General features: G+C 38.4%; 1 protein-coding gene and 1 long non-coding RNA gene across 12 annotated transcripts in view; one reads left to right on the top strand and one right to left on the bottom strand.

Annotated features, from left to right (window-relative positions):
* Positions 1-13,027, bottom strand: part of CCDC148 (coiled-coil domain containing 148) — a 330,389-nt gene that overhangs the window by 76,386 nt on the left and 240,976 nt on the right. The window lies entirely within an intron of this gene.
* Positions 1-13,027, top strand: part of LOC103889965 (uncharacterized) — a 70,436-nt gene that overhangs the window by 32,189 nt on the left and 25,220 nt on the right. Inside the window, exon 4 of the long non-coding RNA XR_654321.1 lies at positions 9,865-9,998. This is a non-coding gene — a long non-coding RNA (uncharacterized LOC103889965). The remainder of the gene's footprint in view (positions 1-9,864; positions 9,999-13,027) is intronic.

Consider the following 13,027-nt stretch of genomic DNA (forward strand, 5'->3'; position numbering starts at 1 on the left):
AGATCTAGTTTCTATACAAGTTTCTTCCAGTATCCTGGAATTTGCTAAATCTCTGGGTATATATTATAATAATTTTGGAATAGAAAAGGTAAAAACCACTAAATGCATTCATTAACTGGTTAATGCAATTAATTCTAACGAATTAATCAATTAATTCAAAAAGTCAGAATTAACCCTATTCAAGCTCTACAATATTTAAGGCTTCCAGGGACTTCTGTAATTTGGCCTCTGCTTATCTATATAATCTTTTCTCTCACCACAACCTTTGCCCAACCTACTCGAAACACTTCAACTACAGTAAATTACTAAATTACTTTCAGTTCCTCATGGAGATTTGGCAGGAGGACATTTCCTATTTCTGGAAGGCCTTTCCTTCTACTAAGAAAACACCTGACTCATCCCTGGCACCCCCTACCTGGTTTAAGTGCTACTTCCATGTGTGTCCATAGCACTTTGTGCTTCCCTTCCCCAGAATATCTGAATCTGTCACTCGGCTTTCAGGTTCTTGAAAATAGTGACAGTGTCATTTTTGTCCATCATTGTATCCCAAGGTAGTAGACACTCGATAATAATTATTAAATGTGTAAACCAAATAAGTTGGTGGATTTTAAATAATAGTATCACTGTGTTCTCAGACTAGAGGTCAGTCTATCAACTCTGTGCCTTTGAAGTTGAAGTTGAAGAATGGCCCAACTTCATGGCCATTATATTCATCACTTTCTGAATCATGCCAGGAATCATGAAGTTTCCCAAATGCAAATTCATGATGATTTTACACACTTGTCATTTCATGCCTTTGTTTTCTTTCCTAATGATGCCTGGGATTTCATTGGACTTTTTGGCTGATATCTTTAGAGAATACTTGAAATGGCTTCAAGGTCTTTTTTTTTCCAGGTTGGAAATAATTATTTGGAATTATCATCCTGTAAGCATGGTTTGTAGGCTAGAAAAATCAGAAACAGTGAACTGAGTTTAAATTTATCTTAAGTTAGATTCTGTATGTTACCAGCAGCAAAAATTTTATCTCTTTGTTAAACAGAGCTGAAAAGCTATTGTGAAGTTCAAGAACATCTCCCCTAAGGAACAAAAGCAGGAGAAGACTTCTGTTATGATGAGGGAAATCAAACAAACCTTGATTCTGAAACAGCTTTGTTCTCAGAAAGATGACTTTTTTTTTCTTTTATTATTATTATTATTATTATTATTATACTTTAGGTTTTATGGTACATGTGCGCAATGTGCAGGTAAGTTACATATGTATACATGTGCCATGCTGGTGCACTGCACCCACCAACTCGTCATCTAGCTTTTTAAGGGAGGAGACCAAAACCAGAGTGAAAAACCAGAGGCAGGGACCTTGGGACCAGTAAAAATTAGCTAAGCATAAAGGGATCTGCTTGAAAGTTATGTACAGGCTTGATAGGGAGAACAGAAGAGTGTCATGGCAGCAAGGTATGAATTAAGAAAACGTCTTGGTTTATAAGAGATTTTACTTGGTTTTATTCATCTGCTCTAAGGTGTATGATACTTTAAGCTTGGAAAGTAATTTTCTTATAGTTTTAATGAAGACATTTTGATATTGCTTTTTTTTAATTTTTATTTTTATTTATATATTTTTTTGAGACAGTCTCACTTTGTTGCCCAGGCTGGAGGGTAGTGGCACCATCTCGGCTCACTGCAACCTCCGCCTCCCAGGTTCAAGCGATTCTCCTGCCTCGGCCTCCCAAGTAGCTGGGATTATAGGCACCCGCCACCACCCCTGGCTAATTTTTGTATTTTCAGTAGAAACAGGGTTTCACCATGTTGGCCAGGCTGGTCTCAAACTCCTGACATCAGATGATCCACCCACCTTGGCCTCCCAAAGTGCTGGGATTACAGGTGTGAGCCACCACGTCTGGCCTTTGATATTAATTTAAAACCAGTTTTCAGCTTATAAGTTATTTAAATTATTTTTCCATAACAGACTTTAGGTGCTTCTAGATGATAGTTTCTAAAATAAAACTCCATTTTATTTTAACTTGGAGTCATTTTAACTCCAACACCTGTCTCAGGAAATTATAGGTGAATAATGAAGATCACTTTATGACAATTATTAGTAAAAATATAGTTATCTGCTTAGATCATTATTGGGAACAAGCAAATTTTTCTTTTTCTTTGAAAATAAAAAGGGTCAAATGATATAAATCATCCACCTGTGTCTCATGATAATTAAAGATTGGTGCTTAAAGCATAAACATCTCTTATTCTGCCTCTCTCCATAAACTTGCTTTCTTAATGATTTTAATCAAATGTTCAGGTGAAATGGCAATGATTTTATATCATGAGGCTTTGAAAAGCAGCTCAAGAGGGTTGAGACACATTCAAACTAGTCATTGTGGTAGTGATCACAGATCATTGTGATGGCAGGGACAGGATAAAGGAAGATTCTGCACTCTGGTCCAAAAAAAATCAGCTGCACAAGGACAGGGCTGGCGACACAGAGTTTAGTGGTGCATGTATAAAAAAGATGATCATTATCTAGGTTCATGCCCTGAAATTGGTTTTTACATCTCACTGGTTTATTTTAGTCTGAACAGATCCATTTTTTCCCATAATATTAAGTTTTTTGAAGCACTTAAGGAATGCTGTTTAATTTGAAGTCTTGTAGGATGTTCCTCATTTTTGATTTGTCTGATTATTTCCTCTTGATATCCAGTTATTTACTTTGGTTCCTCTTTCCCCTGAATTTCCTGTAAACAGTAAGTTGGGTCTTAAACAGGGGTTGACACACTATGACCCTGGGACCAAATCCAATCTACTGCTTATTTTTATAAATAAAGTTTTATTGGCACATAGCCATACCCATTTGCTTACATATTGACAGAGCTGAGAAGTTGTGACAAAGACAGGATGGCCCACGCAGCCTAAAATAATTATGATCTAACGTTTTCCAAATAAAATTTGCCAACTCATTGACTAAGAAATTGATTGGCTTCAGGTAAAATATTTTGGCACCAGGGTGATGTACTTCATATTATACCATCATGAGGCACACTGTCAGGTTGCCTCACTATTAGTGATGCTAAATCAGTACACTTGGTTAAGGTAGTGATAGCCAGCTCTCTCCATTGTAAAGGCATATTTTTTTCCCTTTTAATTTAGTAATTCATAGAGTTATACTTGGTTCTGTGTAAATGTCCAATTTTCTGAAAAATTCTTTACCTAAAAGTTTCACCATCCATTGATGATCTAGAATTATTACATTAGGAAATAAAAAATGTTATTTTCTGAATCTATCATTTCTTCAGCATTTATTAGCTGACACAATAAAATAGCCTAAACTCACCCTATAATTTCCTTGCCCCAGACCTGGAATCAGCCATTTGTTTCCCAATTAGCCCTGGTTCCTTCAGGTGGGAAATAATATCTAGAAATCAATATCTAGATACTAGGTATGCTCATTGCCACTGGAGTGTCATTGTTTCTAGGCCCTTACTGTGATGCTTTCTAGAGAGAGAAAAATTTACTTAAAAATTATAAGTTCTTATTTATATTTTCATTTTATATTTAATATCACCATTTTGAAATTTTCATTTAATATTGGCATTTTTCTTTTACACTGAGTCCTAGTCCTGTTAATATTAATATGCCAATTTATATGTTTTGTTCTACTGCAAATTTAAAATATTTCGAAGTCTCAATACCAGTGTTACCATTAATAATAAACCTAATGAGTGAAGTTTAGGATTTCTTTCCAGTACTTTTTCCCTAAGAATATATCCAAATAACGTATACAGATTACTGTTTTCTTTTATTTGTTACTATTTTTTTTTTTGGAGACAAGGTCTCACTCTGTCACCCGGGCTGGAGTGCAGTATTATGATCTTGGCTCACTGCAACCTCCACGTCCCAGGCTCAAGTGACCCTCGCACCTCACCCTCCTGAGTAGCTGGAACTTCAGGTATACGCCACCAACTCTGGCTAATGTTTTTGTATTTTTTGTAGACATGGGGTTTCACCATGTTGCCCAGGCTGCTCTGGAACTCCTGAACGTCAGCAATCCACCCATCTTGGCTTCCTAAACTGCTGGGATTATGGATGTAAGCCACCAAGCCTGGCCCAGAGTTTTCAAAATTTACTTAAAATAGCTTTTTTTCCTCATGTGGTTATATCATCTTAGTTGGGAGGGGTTAAAAAAAATTCTTATGGCAACTGGGGAAATTTGAATATGGCTAGATACTAATTGATATTATGGAATTACCATTAATTTTCTTAGGTATCACAATGGTATCGTGGTTAAGTAGGTAATTGTCCTTATTCTCAGTTAATTCATGTCAATGTAGTGATAAAGTGTCATGATGTCTGCAACTTTCTTTCAAATGGCATGGCATAACAAAGTGTGTGTGTAGAGAGAGTACAAATGATGAAGCAAATCGAGCAGAATATTAAAAATTAGAAAAACTGGGTAGAAATTATTTGCACTATTCTTATAACTCTTCCTTTGCTTGATATTTTATCAATAATTAAAATTTAGAGAAAAAGGTGGGAGAGAAAGAAAAATATTATCATTGTTCCATATGAATTTTTTAAAGTGTTCCATACACATACACACAAACACTTTCCCACTTTGGGCAAAATTAATTAATGTATGTATCTTGGGAAAAGAAGCTTGTAAGTTTGCTCTGTTTTAGCAGAAGGGTCAGACCATGCACAAGGCTCTGAGTGTTATACTGCGGAAGTGAATAGGCAGAAAGGAATGCAATCAGTTGAGAATGGTGTCTTAGGTTTAATAGAATGTCAAGTTTTCTCAGCTTTCCTTCATTTCAGTTCAGTTTTTCTAAAGGCGAGATAGAACCCAAGTATGTAAGAATATTTCGCTTTTAAGCAGCAATACTAATGTTCCCTGCTTCTTCCACCATCTTGCTAGACCTGGGGTCAGTACACATTTTGTGGAAAGGGTGCCAAATAATAAATATTTCAGGCCTGCAGGCCATACAGTCTCTGTTGGCATCTATTCAACTCTGTCACTGCAGCACACGAAAGCAGCCAGAGACAAACAAATAAGCTTGGCTCTGTTCCAATAAAACTTTACTTATGGACACAGAAATTTTAATTTCATATAATTTCTACACAACACAAATTCTTTTTTATCTTCTTTTTTTGACCATTTAAACATGCAAAAACATATTCTTAGCTTTCAGGCAATACAAAAAACAGGCAGAGGGCCAGACATGGACTAACCCAGAGAACAAAAGGGAAAACTTAAAATTGAATCTTTGTGTTGGCTGCCCTTTAGCTGCCTAGCTTAACTTTGGTGAAGGAAAGGGGCTCTCTTAGATGGTGTGACAGGTCTGAGCAGCACTATACTCTTAAGCCATTCAGCACAGAGCAGGAGAGTCCTCTGAGACCTCCAAGATTAAAGAAGTCTATGAGCTGCTGTAAGTAGGGAGGCTTGCTTCAAGTTTGTAATCAGCGTGATTGGAGTCATAATGAAGGTAATGGTAACTGGAACCTTGGTCTGTTAGTCCAGCATCTACTCAGAGTTGGAGAGCATTGTCTTATTTGCTCCCTTCTGCAAGTGAAGCCACCTTACCCACTGTCTGTGCTTTGAGGCCTTTACCTTGACAGATCAATCTCATGTTAATATATCTGTGCAATAAAATGGGTTTGCTTTCAGATATGAATTTGTCTTATTTAAATAAATGTATATTAGATACTGATACAAATAACTTCCTAAGCAATAAACTTTATTTGCAATAATTTATATCCTTTAACAATACTGCCATAGTGATCCTGAACCATGATGTGTGGGCATCATCACGGTGGTGTCCTCTGGCCAGTGAGGATTTTCCTCCTAAACCCTTCTCCACTATAAATGGCAAATGAGTTGAAAGCATACTCCCTCCAAAAAGAGCTCACAAAAGAAAGACCTTATAGGGATGGAGACAGATATGGGGAAAGAGAAAGAGACAATATCCTCAATATTAAAAGTTTATTAGGAGAAAGATTTACATTTGTTTCACATGGTCTCAAAAAATAAAAGGAGGACCAATGTGTACAAGAGACAGATCTGAGCTTACTATAAAAAATAAAGGAATTAAAACAAAGGAAATGAAACAAATTCTATAGCTATCAAAAGATGAAATATACTGCCCTTAAAGACAGCAAGTTCAACATCAGGAGATGCGTATGTACCTAGGATGTATGAAATGTAGGAACACTTAGTAGAGAAGTGGAAGAGATTTAAACATTAAAACCATTGAACTAGATGACTTTTAAGATTTATGATCTTTAATACTCAGGCTTGACAATTTTGAGATGGTACTCTTTCTTTTGTTTAGAACAAAAAGGCAAACATAAATAACCAAGAGACAATTCCTTATTCCTCTAGTTTAAACAGAACTAAAACAAGTGTGACTCATTCAACTATAACAAATCAGGTCCTACCATTTGTCTAGTAGTGGTTTACTCTAGTTAGATTCCTCTACTCAATGAATATTTATTGATATTGAGTTACCTACAATGTGCCAGATACAAAGGTAGGATGGTGAAGACAGATGCAAATTCCACTTCCGTAGAAGGTACTGGAGTTTACTAGAGAAGATAAAAATTTAACGAGAAATTACAATACAAAATGAGTGTTAAGACTGTACAGGAAAAGGGCACTATGGTGGTTTTCAAATAGGATCACAAATTATTTGATACTCCTCCTATTGAGAGTTTGGATCTAAATGCCTTCTACTTGAATCTCGATGGGCCTTATAATTACTTTGACCAGTGGATATAATAGAAATAACACTGTGATTTCCAAGACTAAGTCATGAAAGCTATAAGGCTTCTGCCTTTTTTTGTTGGAAGACAATCTCCTGGAGCTCAGAGGCATTATATAGGAAGTCTGGCTCCTCTGAGGCCACTATGCTTTGAAGAAGCCAAGCTTCACGGAGAGACCACGCAAGGCTCCAGATGACAGTTCCCAGCTACCCCCAGCTTTCTAGTCATCTCAGCCCAGACGAAAGATGAGATTATTCCTCTCCCCAGCCATTCAAGTCCTCCAAGCTGAAACTCCAGAAATTATGAAGCAGAGAAAAACCATCCTCTCCACGCCCTCTCAAAACTCTTGACTCTGTCCAAATTAATCTCAACAGGCATCATGAAAACATATACCAAGAAGACCTAACTTCAACAAGAGGCCAAACAAGGTCTCACTGAGGAAGTCACATTTGTGCAGAGACATGAAGAACACAGGAATGCAGTCAGCCACAGGAATGTTCCCAGTAGAAGAAACATCCATCTGAAGACCCAGTGGATCTACCAGGAAATGGCAGAGCCCAGCAGTCTGGAGAGGAGTAGGAGGGGCAGGAGTCCAGTGAGAGATTAAAGAGCTAAGCAGAGTCCAGCCATGGGCATCTCATGGGCAACATTAAGGCATCTGAACTTTACCCAAAGTGTGAAGAAAAACCACAGAACGGTTTTCAGTATCTGAATGACATGACTAGCTGTGTTTGCTTTGGGGCAAGGCTGAAGTAGTGAGGTGTTGTGGCTGCAATTCAGGTGAGAGAGGATAGTGGCCCTATCAGGGTGACAGCAAAGGATATCAATATTCAAAAGGTAAATTCACAGAATTTAATAAGCCCTTGGCTGTAGGAGTGGGGAGTAAGAAAGGGAAGAGTCACCTTGGGCTTCTGATTAGGCAGTGAGTACATCCTGTTGTCATTTACAGAAAAGGGAATGCTGGAGGAAGAACAGGGTGGAGAGAGCGATGAATATCTCTATCTGAGGCACAGAAAATGTGAAGTGCCAGGGAGACATCCATATGGCAAAGCCCCAGAGACAGCTGGCTAAACATTATAGATAAAGAGGAGGGTGTAGAGAGAAATAAATGTAACCGTGTGTATTGTACTCCGGATGCTTTATATACATCATTTCCTTTAATTCTGCTAACAACCATTTGGGTGTGTTCAGAGACATAGGTAACTTGACTAAGGTCATAGAGGTAGGAAGTGGCAAGATAGGGATTTTAATACAGATTTTCTTACTCCACATTAAAAAAAGACAATCATAATGCCAGATGATTCTTTGTAGGTTAGGAAGGTAGCAAAATCAGCTTTTGGGAATGCCTCTCCAGTCAGTTTAGTGAGTGACCTGAACAGCTAACAGTATGAACACAGGTCAGAACAAGAGAAAGCTGTCCAGCTGGTCCAGGCCATGATGCAGATGGCAATGCCACTTGTCCTTGATGCAGAGGGTTCACTGGTGCCCTGGTGTATTCTGGGTGACTAGAATGTCTTATAGAGCATGTCAAAACCTTTATAGGTTCTCACATAGTAGAGACCCTCAGGGTTCTGCAGTACAATCATGCCCTCTTTCCAAGTTGTAATTTTTCTTTTAAGATCTAGCTCTTGAATCACTATTGGACCCTGGTGATCATTATGATAACTATCATTTGTCAAGCAGATACATGTGGTAGGCATTGTAGTAAGTGTTTTCCATGTTTTAATGTGTTTATTCCTCACAAGAACCATATAAGGTATGTATTTTTTTAACCTCCGTTTCATAAACAAGAGTTTGGCTCCTGACCTTAAGATACCAGGTGACAATGAGACTCATAGCTATTCCAGTGAGCTGGGTGTCACCTGAGCCACCAGATGCTTCTAGGAGTGCCTAAGCAGTAACAACTCATTAAACGAATGTGGAATGGGCCTTAAGACCCAAGTAATTTACACAGACAGGCAGCTCCCACTCAGCATGCCACTCCTGCCACAGCAGCATCCTTTCAACCCACACCCACAGCCCCTAAGGCACCCTCTGGAGAAAGGAAAAAATGAGCCAGTTTTACAGCTGGACCTACACATGCACTGGTCCAGACAGAAGCAGAGTGCTGAGACTGATGGCACCGCTCAGAAATGTCCCTGAAAGGGGATGGAGGAGGGAAATTTACTATGCAAATGTAATTTCAATAGGATGATTTCCATGTTCACTTTACCTCATGTAAAGAATTAGTGACTGGCTCATATTAGGTACTCAGCAAATATTTTTAATAGATGAATAAAATACGGATTAATAACATTTTGTGGGCAGTAGCTAATGGTTTGGCCAGTAGGTTAGGGACACTGAAGGAATAAGATTGGAGGATTTGTGAAAATAAGTCTCCGAAAAATTGTTGGAATTAGTCCAGAGTGCCCACGTATTGTATGTAGGTGATTTTAAAGAAGTAGGTGGGAGTCATGGCCTACTATGTGTGTATCAGTCTTCTTCCCCAGCAACCTGCCACTTGCTCAATGGGCTTATGATAAAATGCTTCTAGTGATGGGGAATGGGAGATATGGACTGCTCAACCATGTTGGTTGCTTTTATCAAGGCTAATCTGACTACTGTACCTGTGAGTCCTTAACATGGTATAATAACCCAAAACAATCAGCCAATTTTAGCCAGTTCCAATATTTTATTGCACACTTTCTATCATGGAAAGGACAGAAAAAATAATTGGATTTTCTTTCACTATACACTGTTTTTGGGCCAACTGTGTATCAATAGTATCGCACAGGACATTGTTTCTTCCTAAGGAAGTCCGTTAACTGTGTAAGAAGTAGAGGAATGGGCTGAAGCGCAGGCATTCACCCCATCACCCGGATACTGCTGTCCTTATAAGACGACAGATAGCCAATTGAAGACTCTGCTACAGAATGAACTGGGAAGCAATATTTTCTGAGGTTCAATGCTGTTTTATAAGAAGTGATTTTGCTCTGATTAGTGACCAATATATGGTGCTATTTCTCACAAAGACAGAATATGCACATAGTTGTACCACTAAATACAAGTGGGAATGGTGCTTTTCACAACTAACCCCAAAGATCCTTTAATAAAATTTCTGTTTCCCATCCCCAGGACTCCAGGTTCTGCTGGTTTTACTTCTAATGCTTCCATCGGAGGACAACAATGGTTACATTGACTTAAGATCTGATGCAAATGTTTACCTTTTGGGGTCTGTCATACCATGAAGCAAACAGACAGAAAAGAAGGTTACAGTGTTGGTTGGAACAACAGACCTATCAATGGGAAATAGGAGTGCTATAATTTAATACAGGCAGGGAGAAGCAGATGAAATCCAAAGAATTCCTAGGACACCTTATGGAATTGTATGCTAGGGATAAAAGTCAACCTATGCAAGCAAGTCCTTCAGAAATTAAGGTAGGAGTCAACCTATTGAGTAAAGAACTGCAATCAATCAAGATGCTGGCTGAAAGCAATGGGCACATGTAATTCACAGTACAGAAGGGAAATTATAAATCTGAATTGTGATCTTGACCATTTGCAGAAGCAAGGACCACTTACAGAAAGGTGTTCATCCTTGATCTGACACACACACACACACTTTCTGTTCACTTCCTTCACCTTCCTTTTCCATACTATTTTACATGAGGTGTTGTTATTGGTAGTGAACTTTAAAATTCCATTCACAGGTCATGGAATATAAAGATAGATCACGACAAGACAAGAGGATGATAGGACAAAAAGATATGACCTAGGGATCTTGGATTTGGAGCTGGATGCTGTAACAAATGAGACTTTAAGTTTATTCCCTTTGGGAATGAAGTGAGTACATTTTGAGTTGTAAAAGGTAAAACAACAGTCTTAGGTGGAAGCAAATTTTTTGCTGTTTTAAGTATAGAAAGAAGGATATGTGTTGATTTTTCCAACTAAAGCTGTGAACTGTAGAAGGTGTTCTCTTTCTTTTTTCTCAGCTTCTGAGTCCCCTTCCTCCTTTGTAGAAATCTCCACTGTAAGCTGAGGCCTGATGTTTGCTTTCCCAGCCTCCTTTGCAGCTAGAGCATGAGTGTAGGACCTGAGCTCTGACCCATGGATGCTACACTCAGAAGCCAGTGGTGCAGAGAAGCAGGGCCTGTCGAGGAGCTGTTAGGGCCCTGGGCAGGGTGGCACGACAGGAACAGGAACAAAGGCAGTGTTGCCAGCAGAGATGCCCAACGTCATGAGACCACAGGGGAGGAGGCACGCCATGGGGTCCAGTAGTCATGGTTAAACTTAAGAGGATAATTCCGAAGGGAGTTGGGTTCCAATCCTGACTCTTTTCTATCTTCCCAGACTTCATTATTCCCAACAGTTTGCTAAGTTTGGATCTGTGGCCTAACTGATGATTTTGTGGGCTACTCAAATATCTTTCCACAAAAATCTTTTTACCACAAAATTTAACTAGAAAGGATTTCTGTTGCTTGTAAGCTAAAACCTTACTTAATGCAAGGAGGTTGGACTAGATGCATTGTATGATTCCTCCCAGCTTCAAAATTATATGACGCTGTAAAACTTATATTAGAATATATTTTAAAAAACCCCAGATTACAAACATGCTCCCTTCACTAACCTTCTAATTCTTATTTAATATCATCTGATGGCTGTATTTATGTATGTATATATATAAATAAACATAAATATATGTCATATATACATACATACATGTGTATGTATGTATATATATATAAACATAAACATATATTTTTATACATACATTTTTTTTCAGGGGTAGTCCCCCAAAAGAATAAACTTCAAGTGCCTGGAGTTCTATGGTATCCACCAGGGTAGTGGCATACTGTAAAAGCTACCATTTTATTTCTCCCAATCCATGGCTTTATTCTCCTTCCTTCATTTAACCTATACCAGCTAAGTTTCTGCCTACCTAGCCCTGCAGCTTTATAAAATCTTTGCAAAGTTTATGCCCAAAAGGTCAGTATTTCATTACTTAAAACTGCTTAGTAAAACACCCTAAGAGGTTAGTAATAAAGACATCAATACATCAATAAAGTATATAATGGTTGCCTCCATATCACTCACAAATACTGTGTGACGTACTGGAGGACACAGCATCCTTTGCTGCTGAGGAAGACCTGCAAAGCATTTACCTCTGCATATAGGTGTAAAGGTTGCCAGAGAGAAAGGTCGGGTTACCCAGGAAGGGATGCCCATCAGACTAACAGCGGATCTCTCTGCAGAAACCCTACAAGCCAGAAGACAGAAGGGGCCAATATTCAACATTCTTAAAGAAAAGAATTTCAACCCAGAATTTCATACCCAGCCAAACTAAGCTTCATAAGCGAAGGAGAAATAAAATCCTTTACAGACAAGCAAATGCTGAGAGATTTTGTCACCACCAGGCCGGCCTTACAAGAGCTCCTGAAGGAAGCACTAAATACAGAAAGAAAAAACCGGTACCAGCTACTGCAAAAACATACCAAATTGTAGACCACTGACACTATGAAGAAACTGCATCAACTAATGGGCAAAATAACCAGCTAGCATCATAATGACAGGATCAAATTCACACATAACAATATTAACCTTAAATGTAAATGGGCTAAATGCCCCAATTAAAAGACACAGACTGGCAAATTGGATAAAGAGTCACGACCCATTGGTGTGCTCTATTCAAGAGACCCATCTCACGTGCAAAGACACACATAGGCTCAAAATAAAGGGATGGAGGAATATTTACCAAGCAAATGGAAAGCAAAAAAAAGTAGGGGTTGCGATCCTAGTCTCTGATAAAATAGACTTTAAACCAACAAACATCAAAAAAGACAAAAAAGGGCATTACATAATGGTAAAAGTATCCCAGCAACAAGAAGAGCGAGCTATCCTAAATATATATGCACCCAATACAGGAGCACCCAGATTCATAAAGCAAGTTCTTAGAGATCTACAAAGAGACTTAGACTCCCACACAATAATAGTGGGAGACTTTAATACCCCACTGTCAATATTAGACAGAACAATGAGACAGAAAAATTAACAAAGATATTTAGGACTTGAACTCAGCTCTGGGTCAAGCAGACCTAATAGACATCTACAGAACTCTCCACCCCAAGTCAACAGAATATGCATTCTTCTCAGCACCACATCACACTTACTCTAAAATTGACCACAGAGTTGGAAGTAAAACACTCCTCAGCAAATGCAAAAGAACAGAAATCATAACAGTCTCTCAGACTACAGTGCAATCAAATTAGAATGCAGGATTAAGAAATTCACTCAAGGCCGG

The sequence above is a fragment of the Pongo abelii genome, chromosome 11 (genome assembly GCF_028885655.2).
Source record: "Pongo abelii isolate AG06213 chromosome 11, NHGRI_mPonAbe1-v2.0_pri, whole genome shotgun sequence".
In the NCBI taxonomy this organism is placed as follows: domain Eukaryota; kingdom Metazoa; phylum Chordata; class Mammalia; order Primates; family Hominidae; genus Pongo; species Pongo abelii.